We start from the raw sequence: 14,632 nt of genomic DNA, 5'->3' as shown, positions 1-14,632 counted from the left end.
TTTTTTTGGCCAATCTGAAAGGTAAGAAATGCCACTACTTTTTTTCCTTTTTTTTTGAGACGGAGTTTTGCACTTTCATGCAGGCTGGAGTGAAGTGGTGCAATCTTGGCTCACTGCATCCTCCGCCCCCAGGGTTCAAGCGATTCTCCTGCCTCAGCCTCCCAAGTAGCTGAGATTATAGGTGCCTGCCACCAAGCCAGCTAATTTTTGTATTTTTAGTAGAGACAGGAGTCTCTACTAAATATAGCCTTGCCATGTTGGCCAGGCTGGTCTCGAACTCCTGACTTCAGGTAATCCACCCGCCTCAGCCTCCCAAAGTGCTATGATTACAGGTGTAGGCCACCACACCTGGCCATCAGCTCATTTTTAAATGTATATGTATTTCTATCCTGGTTTTCCAAACATATACATAACTATACATATTGATTAGAATCATGCCATGCCTTGTTCTCTATCCTTTTTTCCTTTTACATTAGGTCAGGGACTTTTTATCTGGTCATCGCATTCTCTCCAAAAGCTCAGTTGTTCAGGGTTGCTGGCCTGTTGAGCTATTGCAGATAACCTGGAGTGTTTTTTATTTTAGTTTATTTATGTCCTTGATCTTCAAAGATCCTGGGAATGACAAGTCATAGAAAAGAAAGCAGAAGAAATACCTCCTGCAGAGAATTGGCACAAGGAGTGTCCAGTAGACAAGCACCAAATGAAAATCAGAATTAGATATTTGCTCAGGGGCTCATTACTTAGGTATTTGGGAGGGAGGTCCCTAAAATATCACCATGAGCTCTTGTTATATATGGATGTTGTATACTCTGTATTATATGTTAAGCTTGACCTGTTCCATGCGTTCTGCTATGAAAAGTACACAGCTTTGCTGTTATTGTTTGGATAGAGAGATTATAATGGTTTCAGAGCATTTAATGTCAGTGGAAACATCCAAGAGTCAGTGTGGTGTGATGGAAATAGCATTGAACTGGAAAGTCAGGAGAGCTGGCTTCAGACTCTAGTTCTTCCCCCGACTGACCAAGTAAACCTGGAGAAGACGCTTAACCTTTTGGGTCACCTGTGGTCTGTGTGGCAAGGATGACCTGGGTGTAATGGGTTTGGAAAGCTTGGTGGAGGATAGGCTAGCAGTTAGAGGTCAATTCCAGCTTAACATTAAAAGAGAGCTCTCTAAGAATTGGCACTTTCTAATAATGAGACTGGCTGTATGCTGCCAGTTTTCAGAAATGTTCTGACAGGCGGTCAGTCAGCTCTCTGCAAACAGACACTATTCCTACTGTCATGTCGCTTAGGGTCAGTCACAGGAGACAGCCAGCTAGCCAGGAATTTCCCCATGGTTGTATGATTACATAATGACAGTGCTGAGAAGTGTCATGGAGGAGAAATACCGGGTGACTTGAGAGTGTGAGACAGGGTGCTAAACAAGGCAGGGGAGTTGAAGGGCAGCCTCTCTGAGAAAGTGATCTTGGAGCTGGGATCCAGGGCATGGTCAGCAGTCAACAAGGTGAGAAAGTGAAGGCACAGAGGAAAGGCAGCATGCTGGCTGGAGGCAGGTGGAGGGATTGCTACTGGCTGTAGTGAGTCTCTCCTCCATTCATTCGTCTGTTCATTCATACATCCATTCACTCTCTCCACAAATATCGGTTAAGCACCTGCTCTGGACCAGGAAGTGTTCTTGGCCCTGGGGATACACGTATAGGGAGCAAGACTGACAAAGTTCCCAGCCTCATGGAGCTCAGTGTTGCCACATAGCAAATCATTCCCAAACTTGGTGCCTTAAAACAGCCATCATTTTACACTTTTCCTCATAGTCTGGAGGTAGACCGGGCCCAGCCGGCTGTTTCTCATGCATGTGTCTCACACAGTTATTCAGGCAGTAACTGGTCTCATTCTCTGTGTTTTTGAGCACTTCAGCCTTGGCTTCAAACCCACTACCTGTCTCAGCTCACCAGATTCCTCCCAGAAAGGCAGTCCAGTGGCCTTGTGTGCTGGCTCCAGCATGCTCCTTGGGGTCTTACCTCCCTCCCCTGCCTCAGGCAGCTCCAAGAGTAACAGGTTTCTCCACCTCAGGTTCATTCTTGGGGAATAGGAGTGATGCCCTTTTGTCATTCCAGGCACCTGCCTAGCTGACCCAGGCCTGAAGTCCCCAGTGAGCAAGGCTCTTCTGTGGGGCCGAGAGATATCTGGGTCCGGGGGAGGCATAGTGTGAGGGCTTGAGGTGAGGCTGCGCTGGTAGTGGTAGAGGGCTTGAGGTGGGGCCATGGAGGCCATGGGCAGTATTTGGTTGACATCCCTGGAGCATTACAGGAAACCCCTAAAAGACCAGAGATCTGATGACTCCCTAACGGGAAGATTACAGAAGATAGTCCTTCTTGGAAAACAAGATTTGTATTACATTTTAAAATTAATCCGTTAGAATGATTTGTCTTATAAAACAAGGCTTTCAGGTATGTCCCTGAAATGCACGTGTCCTCTAGGATTACTTGATCTCTAACTTAAAGAGAGGAAGCATGGATGTCCATCCTGATTCTATCAGTTATTTTATCACAATCAGTGATATGGCAGTCTGTGGTTCATTATCACAGAGTTGGTGCGCAGAGTCAATGTTCTATAACCAAGAGTTCGCATTCTACAACAAACAGTCCCACCACTGCAATTTCCTACAACACACAACAGTGCCCAAGGCCCCATGGGCCTTGTAAGAGAACTACAAAAACAAACCTCTAAATATTACAGTATAGCTTTTTGCCCTATTTGATAGACATATTAAGTAAGAAACTCCATCTAGAAATTTGATAATACAGAATAAGTACTTGCTCAGTTAGCTGCAGTTTGTGGAAACTGGTGTGTAAATAAGGATCATGGCCACCCCCCATTGCTTTTCATTCTCAAAATTACTTGTGTCAACCACTTTTGCTCCCAAATTTCTCATTAAGTTATATCAACCTGGAGTTACGTGTTTCATTACAACTTTTAGCTAAGCTGAATCAAAGCTTTGGAGCTTTTAAGAGTTTTGATTTTGTTGTTGTTGTTTTATTTTGTTTTTGAGACGGAGTCCCACTCTGTCACCCAGGCTGGAGTGCAGTGGCGCAATGTTGGCTCACTGCAACCTCCACCTCCCTGGTTCAAGCAATTCTCCTGCCTCAGTCTCCCAAGTTGCTGGAACTACAGGTGCTCACCACCATGCCCAGCTAATTTTTTTTGTGTGTGTGGCATTTTTAGTAGAGACAGATTTTCACCGTGTTGGTCAGGCTGGTCTCAAACTCCTGACCTCAAATGATCCACCTGCCCTGGCCTCAAAGTGCTGAGATTACAGGAGTGAGCCACTGAGCCCGGCCCCTTAAGAGTCTTATTACCTACTTTATTAGTGGGGAGCTGGGACTCTATGCAGTTCAGATTTCCTCCAAAGCTAAATGTCATAATTGTAGGTAACAGTGCCCTTAGCTCTATTTTTGTTCTAGGTGTCACTTTATGAGTGCAAAGGAGCTATATATATGTGTATATATATATATATATATATATGTATATATGTGTGTGTGTGTATATATATGTGTGTGTATATATATATGGGGAGAGAGAGAGAGAGAGTGTGTGTGTGTGTGTGTGTGTGTGTGTCTTGAGAGCTTGTTTTGGGACCTGAGTCAGAGAATCCTTGGATCTCAGCACATGGAGGGCTCCAAAAGGTCACCCACATCAGCCTCTCTATAGCATCACCAGCAGTGGTGACATACGCTTGGCCACCTCCATGGGCAGGAGGGCTCATTCTATACTGACACTGTCAACCTCCCACTAAGTGGGACAGCCGTGTTCTCAGACTTCTAAGGACATAAAGTTCATGCCCACTGGCACTGGCAGTGATAACGAGCTACAGGGTTCCTGGTGCCCCACTCCTCTTCATGAATGAGTCATAGAATGACCTGCCAGTGAGTACAGGGTCTTGCCAAAGCTCTGTAGGTAAGTGTGATCCCAGCCCAAAAAGGCCTCATTGGGCAAAACGCCTCTCAGTGGCATACGTGAGTGCTCCACGCGTCCATGAGTCTGTGTGTCCATCCAGAGCAAAATCCCATTCCTAGATAATACCGTTAACACAGAAATGCAGGCCTTGGTAACCTGTGCTTTCAGGTGTGCCTGATTTACATTGCACAGCTATGAGTCTCAGGACTTGGTAAGCCTTTTTTTTTTCCTTTAAAAGTTTGACTTTTATCATTCAAGCCTTTATTGTATGCCACTTGCACTTCCAGTCTTGCAGCCTGCCTGTTTAATCTTCTCGTGCTTTCTTTGACATTTTAAGAAACTTTTAATTGACACACTTTGCTTGCAAAATTTTTTTAAAAACAGATATATTTTTAAAGTGGCTTTGTGGTGAGTAAAATCATGCCAACTGCATGTTCTCCTTTCTTTATTGAGGTACTTAGAGCTGCTCTTGACATTCTAAAATAATAATGCCAGTCTCAGATGTAACTACTTTGAAACTTAAGAGAGAGCAAAGCAGTAACGTTGGATGGAACACAGACTTGTTCCAAAATGTCAAACAAACGATAATAATAACTGAAGAGTACATAAAAGTGAAAATCCTGGCTTGATGAATTAGTTATTTGAGTCTGTTCTGGCCCTGAGAAATGATCAGATGCCTTGACAAGTTTATCCTTTGTAGAGCTGGGGAAAAAAAACCTCAAAGGAGAGAGTGGTTAGAACATGTAATTCACAAAAGAAAAAAAAAAGTTTACTATTTCAGGGATTTAAAAATACTAAATCTGCAGATTATCAGCCTTAAATCCTTGTAGGAAAAAAATGGTAGGTAAATAATTAATGCTGCCTATTTTAAAAACATGTAAAATATGAAACAAAAGGTCTGTTAGTGGAACACGTACAGTCCGTAGGCTGCAGGAGGCCGCTCTGCTGTTTGTCACTGCTGAATTACACCTGAGCAAACCAGCACTGATGTTTTTTAAACATATAATTATGACTGTATGTGTTTTGATTACTGGATTTGAAAAGTTCTGGTACTGTCATCAGATGACTGTGTTTGAGAATACTCTTTCAGAATAATTGTGCATGTTGTCACACCTTCTCCAGTTGTGAGTTGTTGCAAACATCCCCTTGCTCACTTATTCCTAACAGAGCCCTGACTCTATTCAGGCCTCTGCCCATTCTATCCCTGCATGGGCCTCTGCCAGGAGATGCATCTTGATTGGTTCCACCCAGTCATTGTGTCCATTCCCAGTGTCAGTGATTGGTTTGGGTGTGGGCATGTGACACATGTCAGCCAGTGAGATGCGATGGGCAGCCTGGGGGAGGGGTTTCTGGGGAAGGCTTCTTTGCTTCTAGTAGAGATGAACAGAGTTATCCCTTCTGCCTTCGCCCATGGCTGAGTATGGCTGTGATGCCTGGCAGTGTGGCTGCCAGCTTGCGACCCTGAGAGAAGCCAGCCTAGTAAGAGGACAGACATGGAAGGCTCTTGGCTTCCAATTGATGCTTGGAGTTGCTGAATCAACTAGCCTTGGAGCTGCTGTCCTAATACTATGGCTTGTCATGTGAGAATGTGGATGAGTCTCTTTGCTTGCTAGGGTTTTCTGTTATCTGCAGCCAAGCCATCTTTATAGATACATGAATTATTTAAGATAAAGCAAAAACTAAAGTGCAAAAAGAACAAAGGTGACCACAACAGTGTCTCATATAATATCTAAGAGTGGCATTCAGCCTGGTCAGTGACGAGATTTTCTGCCTAATGCAGCTTGTGAACGCCTGAGCACTTGCTCATTACACCTCCAGAAGGGAGCCCCATGAAGAGTGCCAGCGTTCTGCTAACAGCAAGTTCTAGATCGGATATTGGTTTGTCTGCTTAAACAGAAGTGAAATAACAATGGATTAAAATGCTGTGAGATTAATTTCTGTCTCCCAAAACGATTTGAGCTGGAAGGAAATCAAGGAGTGGGTGGCCTTGCCCCTTGGGGACATCTAGGGTCCTTCTCTGTCATCCACTAGGATGTTGCTTCCATCTGCATGGTGAAAGTTGCTCCTCATCATGTCAGTGTTTCAGAGCCTGGAATAGGAGAAAAAAGGTCAGGATGGGCTGGGGCAGGCAGCCTCCTTTTGATCTGGAATGGCCCTATTATGTCCAATCACGACTCATTGGAAGAACTTCATCACATCACTACAACCAGTTACAAGGGAGTCTAGGAAATATTCTCTTTAGCTGGATGGTCATGTATCCAGCTAAAATCCAGAGGGCTCTGTTCATAAGAGGAAGGAAGGAATAGACACCTGTGGCAATTAGAAGCATCTGCCATATAGTGTGTCTGCTACAGTGAAGAAGAACGTGACAAGGGCAGATTGCTGGGTACCATTCTGAATGTGAAGCAAGGGTTTCAGCCACGCAGGCCAGCCTCCCTGAGCAGCTTGGGGCCTTTTGCCCCTCTGACCTGCCCTGGCCTCTCTTCAGGTCAACCAAGGGGTTTGAAGCAGATGATATTTAAAACCTCTTCAAACTCTGACTTTCTCTGACATAGTCCAGTGGAGATTCTATTTCTAGAGTTGGGGAGAGGGAGCAAAGACAAGGGAGAAGTAGGGTAAGTAGCTCACATGTGGCGGGTGGGTATTAAAAAAACCATCAGCAAAATCACTGCTAATACTTACTGAGAGCTTATCAGAGGCTAGGCACTGTACCGTGTTCCTTACATATCTTAACCCTGTGAGTCCCTCCCTACACAACCTGTGAAATGGGCCCCATGATTGTTCTCACTTCGTAGATGGGGAAACTGTGGCTCATTCTCAGGTAGAGCAGGGCTCCAGACCCAGCCAGCTAACCCTTGGGCCCGTGCACTTAACAACCTATTGTGGGTATGACTGGGAAATGAGGTGGGATTTGTGGGGTGTGGCCAGATCATAACAGGTCCTTAAAGCAGGGCAAAGAACATTGGTTTTGGTGCTGCCCTTTATTCAGGGCCTGCTTCAGGATCAATCTGCAGCACTGATCAGCACACCCCCTGTGAGAGTCTATTTTGTGTTGTAAAGGAATACCCAAGACTGGGTAATTTAAAAAGAAAAGAAATTTATTTGGTTCACAGTTATGCAGGCTGTAAGATGCGTAGTGCCAACATCTGCTTCTGCTGAGGCCTCAGGAAGCTTACAGTCATGGTGGAAGGCAAATGGGGAGCCAGCGTATCACATGGTGAGAACACGAGCAAGAGACAGAAGAGGAGGTCCCAGGCTGCTTATAACCAGCTCTCACATGAACTAACAGAGCTAGAGCTCACTCACCACCAAGAGGACAGCACCAAGCCATTCACGAGGGATCCACTCCCATGACCCAAACACCTCCCACTAGGCCCCACCTACAGCACTGGGGATCACACGTCAACATGAGATTTGGAGGAGACACACATCCAAACCATATCACCACCTCAGCTCCCCACTGGCTCCCCCCACAGCCAAGAGGTGGCTGTTGCCACTCCACATCACATCCGGGCATGACAGTGACACAGGTCAAATCACCCCTCACCACCCTAGGGTAGAAGACAGGCTGGTTTTCAGGAGGACACCCCCAGGTGAGAGAGGTGCCTGGAGGGTCTGTAGTGCGGCAACGTGCAGAATGTTCCAGGGGAGCCACGCCTCATGACTGTTAAATATCCTTCAATATGTTGCCCCTGCTGAGACGGGCAGGGAGGCCTCTGGGCCTGCTCCTGTCCAGTATTCCCCAAGGAGGCCAGGTGCTGGGAGGAGATAGGACCCTGGCCCTAGAAAATAAGGGCAGGTCCATGAAGTGGGCCTGTCTTTCAAGCTGGCCTGCCTGGTAGAGCAGATCCTGCAATCAGACCCCTCTTCCGGCTCCATCCTGCAGCTCAGTCAGCTTAGTGTCCAGAGGGCACTCCAGGGAGGGAGTGAGAATCAGTGAGTGCGTTGTCTGGTCCCACTGATGGTAGGACACCTTGAGATGAGTGGCGAAGCTGGCCTGGGTAGAGGGCTGTGGGTGCTGGGCCAGGCAAGCCCTCCCCTTGGAGAAGCAGACCCAGACATGGCAGGGGCGCCCCAGCTCCACCTGTGTGGCCACTGGGCAGCCGGCTTTCTCTAGACACAACACTTCCCTGCGTGTATCAATGTTCGATGTATCATCTCCCTTCTCTGGCTCCTTTTACAACCCAATACTTCCCCACCACTTTTAACACCATCCCTTGAGTTCATTCTGTTTTCCTAAAATTCAGTCACAGATGCACCAACACCAAACTGCTCTTTGAGATGGAGTTCCGGCATTGCCACTTCAGAAGACCAATCTGCCGTATCCTAGCCTGGATGCAGTCTTCTTTCCTCCTGACAGCACTGGTTTGATAGAGCCCAGTGATTTGTATACTCCCTACTTCCCTCACCAGACTCTACACTTTTTTTTAAAAAACTTCTGGAAACTTTTCTAAAAAAACACGTTTAACTTCCGACATACGCAGAAGCAGAGAGGGGCAGATAATGAACCCTCAAGGATCTGTCACCCTGCTTCAACTATTGTCACCATTTTGCCAATCTTATTTCATCTATTCCCCTTGACCTTTTTATCTTCTCTGGAATATATAGATAATATATATCTAAAACTAATATATATAATCTATATTATATATAACACATAATATGTATAATATATTAGCTATGTATATTATATATAATATATAAATTATATATATAATTTTTTTTTTCGAGATGAAGTTTCTCCTTGTCACCCAGGCTGGAATGCATGGCACGATCTCAGCTCACAGCAACCTCCACCTCCAGGGCTCAAGCGATTCTTATGCCTCAGCCTCCTGAATATCTGGGATTACAAGTGTATACCACCACGCCCAGCTAATTTTTTGTGTTTTTAGTAGAGATGTGGTTTTGCTATGTTGGCCAGGCTGGTCTTGAACTCCTGTCCTCAAGTGATCTGCCTGCCACAGCCTCCCAAAGTACTGGGATTACAGGTGTGAGCTACCACTCCCGGCCCCTCTGGAATATTTTAAAGCAAGTCCTGGGTCTTGTATCATTTCTCCCATAAATACTTTAGTGCCTTTCAGCTGGGACCCTCCATATGACAAAAATTGTGTCTTGTATCCTGTGTCCTGTGTTCTTACCACTTAGAATAGTGCCTGGCACCTACTGGCTCTCAGGAAATGTTATCTTGAATTGACAGAATGAATGAATGAGTGCGTGAACTGGCTTCAGCTTTTAGAAATGAGCCTGCAAATTAAGTGGAGAACTCTGGAATGTGAATAACTGCTGTGAACTCACAGCCCCTTCATCCCAGGTGCCTTCCTGAGGTTTCCAGGAGGCTCTGGAATCTGCCCATCTTCATCAGACTTCAAGGCTGATTTTTCTTAGGCAAGCATCTTTGATTTTGCAATTAAACTCCATTTTGATGTGACCTTGGAGAGGGAGAACTATTAAGATATAGCTTTTACCTTTGCTTGACTCATATTTTGTTCACAAATGCAGACTTGAAGGGTTTTTTTTTTTTTTAATTATAGTGCTGTATTTACTTAGGCCAAAATGATTCTGACCAAAAAAATCAACGTGTAGAATATATCTGAAGCATTTTCTTTAATACTATATTTCTATTCTTGGTAATGGTATTTTAACTGCACAAATGAAAGGTAATTGTACATTTTCTTTCTAGCAGTTGTGGTCATGTTTAAAACCTTAAATTCTGTATGCTTTGAAGGAGAGCCTGGACCAGAGTTTATCACTAGATGTGGTGTTTTCAGCTCTTACAAGGTAAAAAATAGGCCAAGGCTTGGGCTCTGGAACTCTCTGGTGGTAGAATAGTAGCTTGTAAAAATGCCTTTGACATGTTCTTTTTTTCCTTTTAATTCAGAAATGGTATTCATCATAATGTAATGGGAACTGCTTATTAACTAGTACTATATTTCAAAATTGTATTCTAAAATCTTTTCTTTCACAACTCAAACTTGTAATAAGGTTGAATTGAATTAGCTGGGTTTTCTGTTTTTTGTTTTGTTCTTCTGTTTCATCACGAATTCAGAGTAATAATTCAATTTCTAGGTTTAAGATATTTTTACCATTAGCCGGGCGTGGCAGCGGGTGCCTGTAGTCCCAGCTACTTGGGAGGCAAAGACAGGAGAATGGCATGAACCCAGGAGGCAGAGCTTGCAGTGAGCCAAGATTGTGCCACTGCACTCCAGCCTGGGCAACAGAGCAAGACTCCGTCTCAAAAAAAAAAAAATTTTTACCACATGGGTTTAGCACAGGGAACTGGAGGTGTGCCCAACAGACATGTGATGACTGACAGCTATTTTATGTTCAACCTGGACATAAACAGTCATTTACACAGAAGTATTTGTGTGAATTGGATTTGGTCATGATGTGATATTGAGCCAAGAGCATCTTTTCCACAGAAGGTGATGGGACTTGAGAGATGTTTGGAGATTAGAAGATGTGGGAGCTGTAATCCCATAGCATCTCACCCTGCCGATGCAGCAGGGACTCTTCCTGTGGATCTTATTTTTAGGGCTGTGAGCAAGCAGGCTGTGGGGGTTCTGCTCTGGGCTCAGAATCCTGACTGTCGCCTGGCATGACTTGTATGAGTCTCACCGGGTGTCTTGAGGAGCTGCCGTAGACCCCAGGGGTAGACGCAGAACTCCTATGGAAAGAAGTGCAGGAAGATGGCAGGAAGGAAACCAAGGACTGCGTGACTTCTTGAGTGGCTGCGGGAGCCTCCTACCCACGTGGGGATGGAAAGGGGGAAAGGGAGCTCTGGAAAACTCAGGCTAGAGATTGGACCACAGTGCCAGAAAGAGCCAGTTGACTGGTGCCTCATCCTCTTGGGGTGGGGCCCAACAGAAGCTGAGGCAGATGTTCCAGGCTGGAAAACCTAGGGCAAGGCAGGGACACAACAGCTGAGTCAGCCCCCGGGAAGGCTAACAGTGCCAGAGGAGACATGAACATGGTTGCAGACATGGCTGCCTACCCTGATGGATGGGATGGGGCCAGTGAGTAGGGGAGGGGCCAGTGGCCAGGATTTGAAAGCAGAGCCACAGCATGGAGCAGAAGCAATAGTTGAGGGAAAAGGGTGAATGCTTGTGTTTAGATTGTGGTATAGGTGTCTGTGTGATTCTTCCAGAGTGTGGAAGTCAGGCATAGTACATATCTGCTCAACAGCAGGCCTCTGCCTGTTATGAAATTTGCTCCCCACCACCACCTGCTCTTTTGTCTCTTATCCTCAGTCTTATTTAAAAAGCAGGATCCTGCAGCTCAGAGAAGGGTAGCCAGTTGTCCAGACACACAGAAAATAAGCAGCAGAGCGAGGAATTGAACACAGATCTGCCCATCTCTGGAGCCTTGTCCTTTACACCACATTAGGGCTCCTTTCAGTCTCTTCCACTGAAGTATCCCCAGCGAAGAAACACCCACAGCAGCAGAACCATGCACTCCACTTCCTATGTTGGACACACACACATATGCACACACACATACACACACACCCCTACTCCTTGGGGTCCTAGCTTCAGCTGCAAACTTCTTCAAATCCATGTGAATTTTGGATTCTATCATCATTATTTAGCCATTTTACAAAACCAAGACTAAAGTATGGTCATTATTTTCAAGTTTTCAAGTGAAATGGGCTCCAAAAGAAGGCATGTGTTTATCCTGGGGTTTGGTGTTCCTCTGGCCAGGCTGTGTACCTACCCTTAGGGCTGTGATCAGACCAGACTAGTCCCTAGCACAAGTAGAAATAACCAAAATGCTGACCATGGCAGAGGCTGTCAGAGGAGAGTCAGAAGTGGGAGGGTGCAGACCCCAGAGAGTATCAAGGAGAAACGGTGGATGTTCCCACTGTTCAGCAAATGAAAAGTCACAGATAGGTGGGGATGTCAGCAGTGCAGACTAGAAGCAGTCAGGCAGTTACACGATCCCTGCCATCTGGTTAACCTAACATATTTAAATCTAAAACTAAATATAGCTTCTTTCCCAAAAAGCACTCCGCATATTAAAGAACATAGACAAGATGGAGATTTTCATGTCGTGCCTACAGATGAGGATATTGAGATCTAGATCCTGGCTTAGAATTTCCTGGTGAAGATGCAAGGCATTTCCTGTTTATTCTATTGGTTAGCTTTTGCTTTGTATGAAACTCCCAAAACTTACTGGCTTAAAATAGCAACCATTATATTTGCTTGTAATTCAGGGGACTGGCCATGCAGTTCTTTTAGTCTGGGCAGACCACTGATAACCATCTGCTGGTGGCGTGGCTGGAGCAGGGTGGTCTGGGATGGCCTCATTCACAGGTGTGGTGACAGCAAACTGTCACCACAGTTTGTTTGAAGGGAGCATCAGCTGGGACGGCTTACCTTGGCTCCATGTGGTCTCTCATGCCCCAGCAGTCTGGCCTAGGGTCTTCACATGGTAGTCTCAGTGTTGCAAAAGTAGCAAAGGAAGACAAGCCCCAGTGCATAAGTACTTTTCAAGTCCCTGCTTGCAACACATTTGCTGTTGTCCCATGGTCAAAACAGGTTCCTCAGCCAAGCCAAAAGTCAGTATAGGAAAAGACCGGGTAAGCCCATGGATACAAAGGGCATGAAAAAATTGGGGGCTGTTACTGCAACAATTTATCATGCTATAAAACCGAGACTTATAGCAAGTAGCCACTGTTTCCACCGAATGCCTGCCTGAAGACAACTCTAAACCATACAGTGGCTAATCCCGTATGAAAAGGCAGTGTTGGCTGGGTGCAGTGGCTCACACCTGTAATCCCACCACTTTGGGAGGCTAAGGCAGGCGGATCACCTGAGGTCAGGAGTTTGAGACCAGCCTAGCCAATGTGGTGAAACCCTGTCTCTACTAAAAATACAAAAATTAGCCGGGTGTGGTGGTGGGCACCTGTATTCCCACCTACTCCGGAGGCTGAGGCAGGAGAATCACTTGAACCCAGGATGCGGAGGTTGCAGTGATCCAAGATCGCACCACTGCACTTCAGCCTGGACTATAAGAGCGAAACTCTGTCTCAAAAAAAAAAAAAAAGAAGAAAGAAGAAAAGGTAGTATCAAGTGAGACCATAGGAAACATGCTTAGCTGTTCTATTGGCCTCTCCCGCCAGTCAGGGAAGGGGAAATCCCTTAAGAGCATGGAAGCAGGAAGTGGTTGAGGGACAAGACCTGACCCAGCAACAGAAACAAGGCCCTCGCTTCCCACATGCAAATGCAGGGCAACCAGCAGGCAGGTCGGCCTCTGAGGTGATGACACAAAAGACACCACGCGGCATCAGAAACCAGAGGCGAGTGATTCCCCAGGGCCAGCACAGTGGCTTCCCAGTCCCAGAGTGAGAGGCCTGAAGACAAGATTTGTGCCAGAGCTGCGGAGGGAGGGATGTGCAGGAGAACACGTGTACGTGCAGTACTGAGCTTGGAGGCACTGACTCTTGGTTAAGGATAGTGACTCATGGGACAGAAGCATTTCCCTCAAACTCTTCCTTTCCATCTTGGGCCTGGGAGAATGGCTCCCACAAAGAAGGGTGGCAAGAAGAAAGGCCATTCCGCCATTAACGAGATGGTGACCTGAAAATACACCATCAATATTCACAAGCATATTCAAGAAGCATATTGAAGAAGGGGCTTCAAGAAGGTGCCTCTCCAGCACTCAGAGAGATTGAAGGGGAGGGGGAGTTCAGATGTGCATATTGATACCAGGTTCAACAAAGCTGTCTGGGCCAGAGGACTAAGGCACGTCCCATACCATCATGCGTGGCTATCCAGGAAACATAATGAGGATGAAGATTCAACAAACAAGCTCTATATTTGGTTACCTATGTACCTGTTACCACATTCAAAAATCTAGTCATTATGGATGAGAACTAACTGCTGATTGTCAAATATGCCAAATAGAGTTATAAAACCACAAAATCAATAAATAAAATGAAATTGGGATCTGTTTGTTAACAAAGATGCTGGTTGCTGGACACACAGGTGCAGTCATAAGGTACAAGTGTATTTTCATCAATCTGTTAGCAAATGTTCTCTTTTGGTAGAAAGTCTGACAGGTCCCTTAAACAAGTGGGTTTTCAAAGTCACCTTCTGGGCCCTTGGGGAGGAGGTGGGAGGCAAGGGGCTCTGGGAGTCTGGCTCCTGCTTCATTCCCAAAAGTTGTGCTTTTCATAGTACAGCTTATTGAGATAGGATTCACCCCAGGTGTACAGCTCAATGGCTATATTCAGTTATATTCACAGTTATGCAACCCTCACACATTAGCAGATGAGCTTTTATCTGATTTTATCTATCTGGTCTCTGAAGGAGATTATATTTGAATGGGGAAAAGATTCAAGTTTGAAATTACTGTTACAATCTAACTGTAGTTTAAGAACCATTTCTAGAGAGACTATGGTTTGCAAGTTCTCTTTAAAATCCCAAAGAGACCCAGGAAATAAACTTGACTTCTAAAACTGATAGGGTAAAAGTTATAGTAGTCATTCATTTTTTTTTTTTTTCACAGAAGGGACTTTTAGGGCTTTATTCAGCTTTTTTAAAAAGTCCTTTTGCACACTTCTAATGTGGTTAGGGGAATTTTGAATAGGCAGGACGAGGCTTCCAGAAGACCCATCCATACAGCTGAAATAGGCTTAGTGGTCCAGGATGAAACGTGGTCTCAATTAGCAGATGGAGCC

General features: G+C 45.4%; 1 protein-coding gene across 1 annotated transcript in view; it reads left to right on the top strand.

Moving 5' to 3' along the window:
* PXYLP1 (2-phosphoxylose phosphatase 1) overlaps positions 1 to 14,632 on the top strand; it is a 62,988-nt gene that overhangs the window by 13,146 nt on the left and 35,210 nt on the right. The window lies entirely within an intron of this gene.

This window comes from Papio anubis, chromosome 2 (assembly GCF_008728515.1).
Source record: "Papio anubis isolate 15944 chromosome 2, Panubis1.0, whole genome shotgun sequence".
Classification (NCBI taxonomy): Eukaryota; Metazoa; Chordata; class Mammalia; order Primates; family Cercopithecidae; genus Papio; species Papio anubis.
This window is presented reverse-complemented; position numbering and strand designations above follow the sequence as displayed.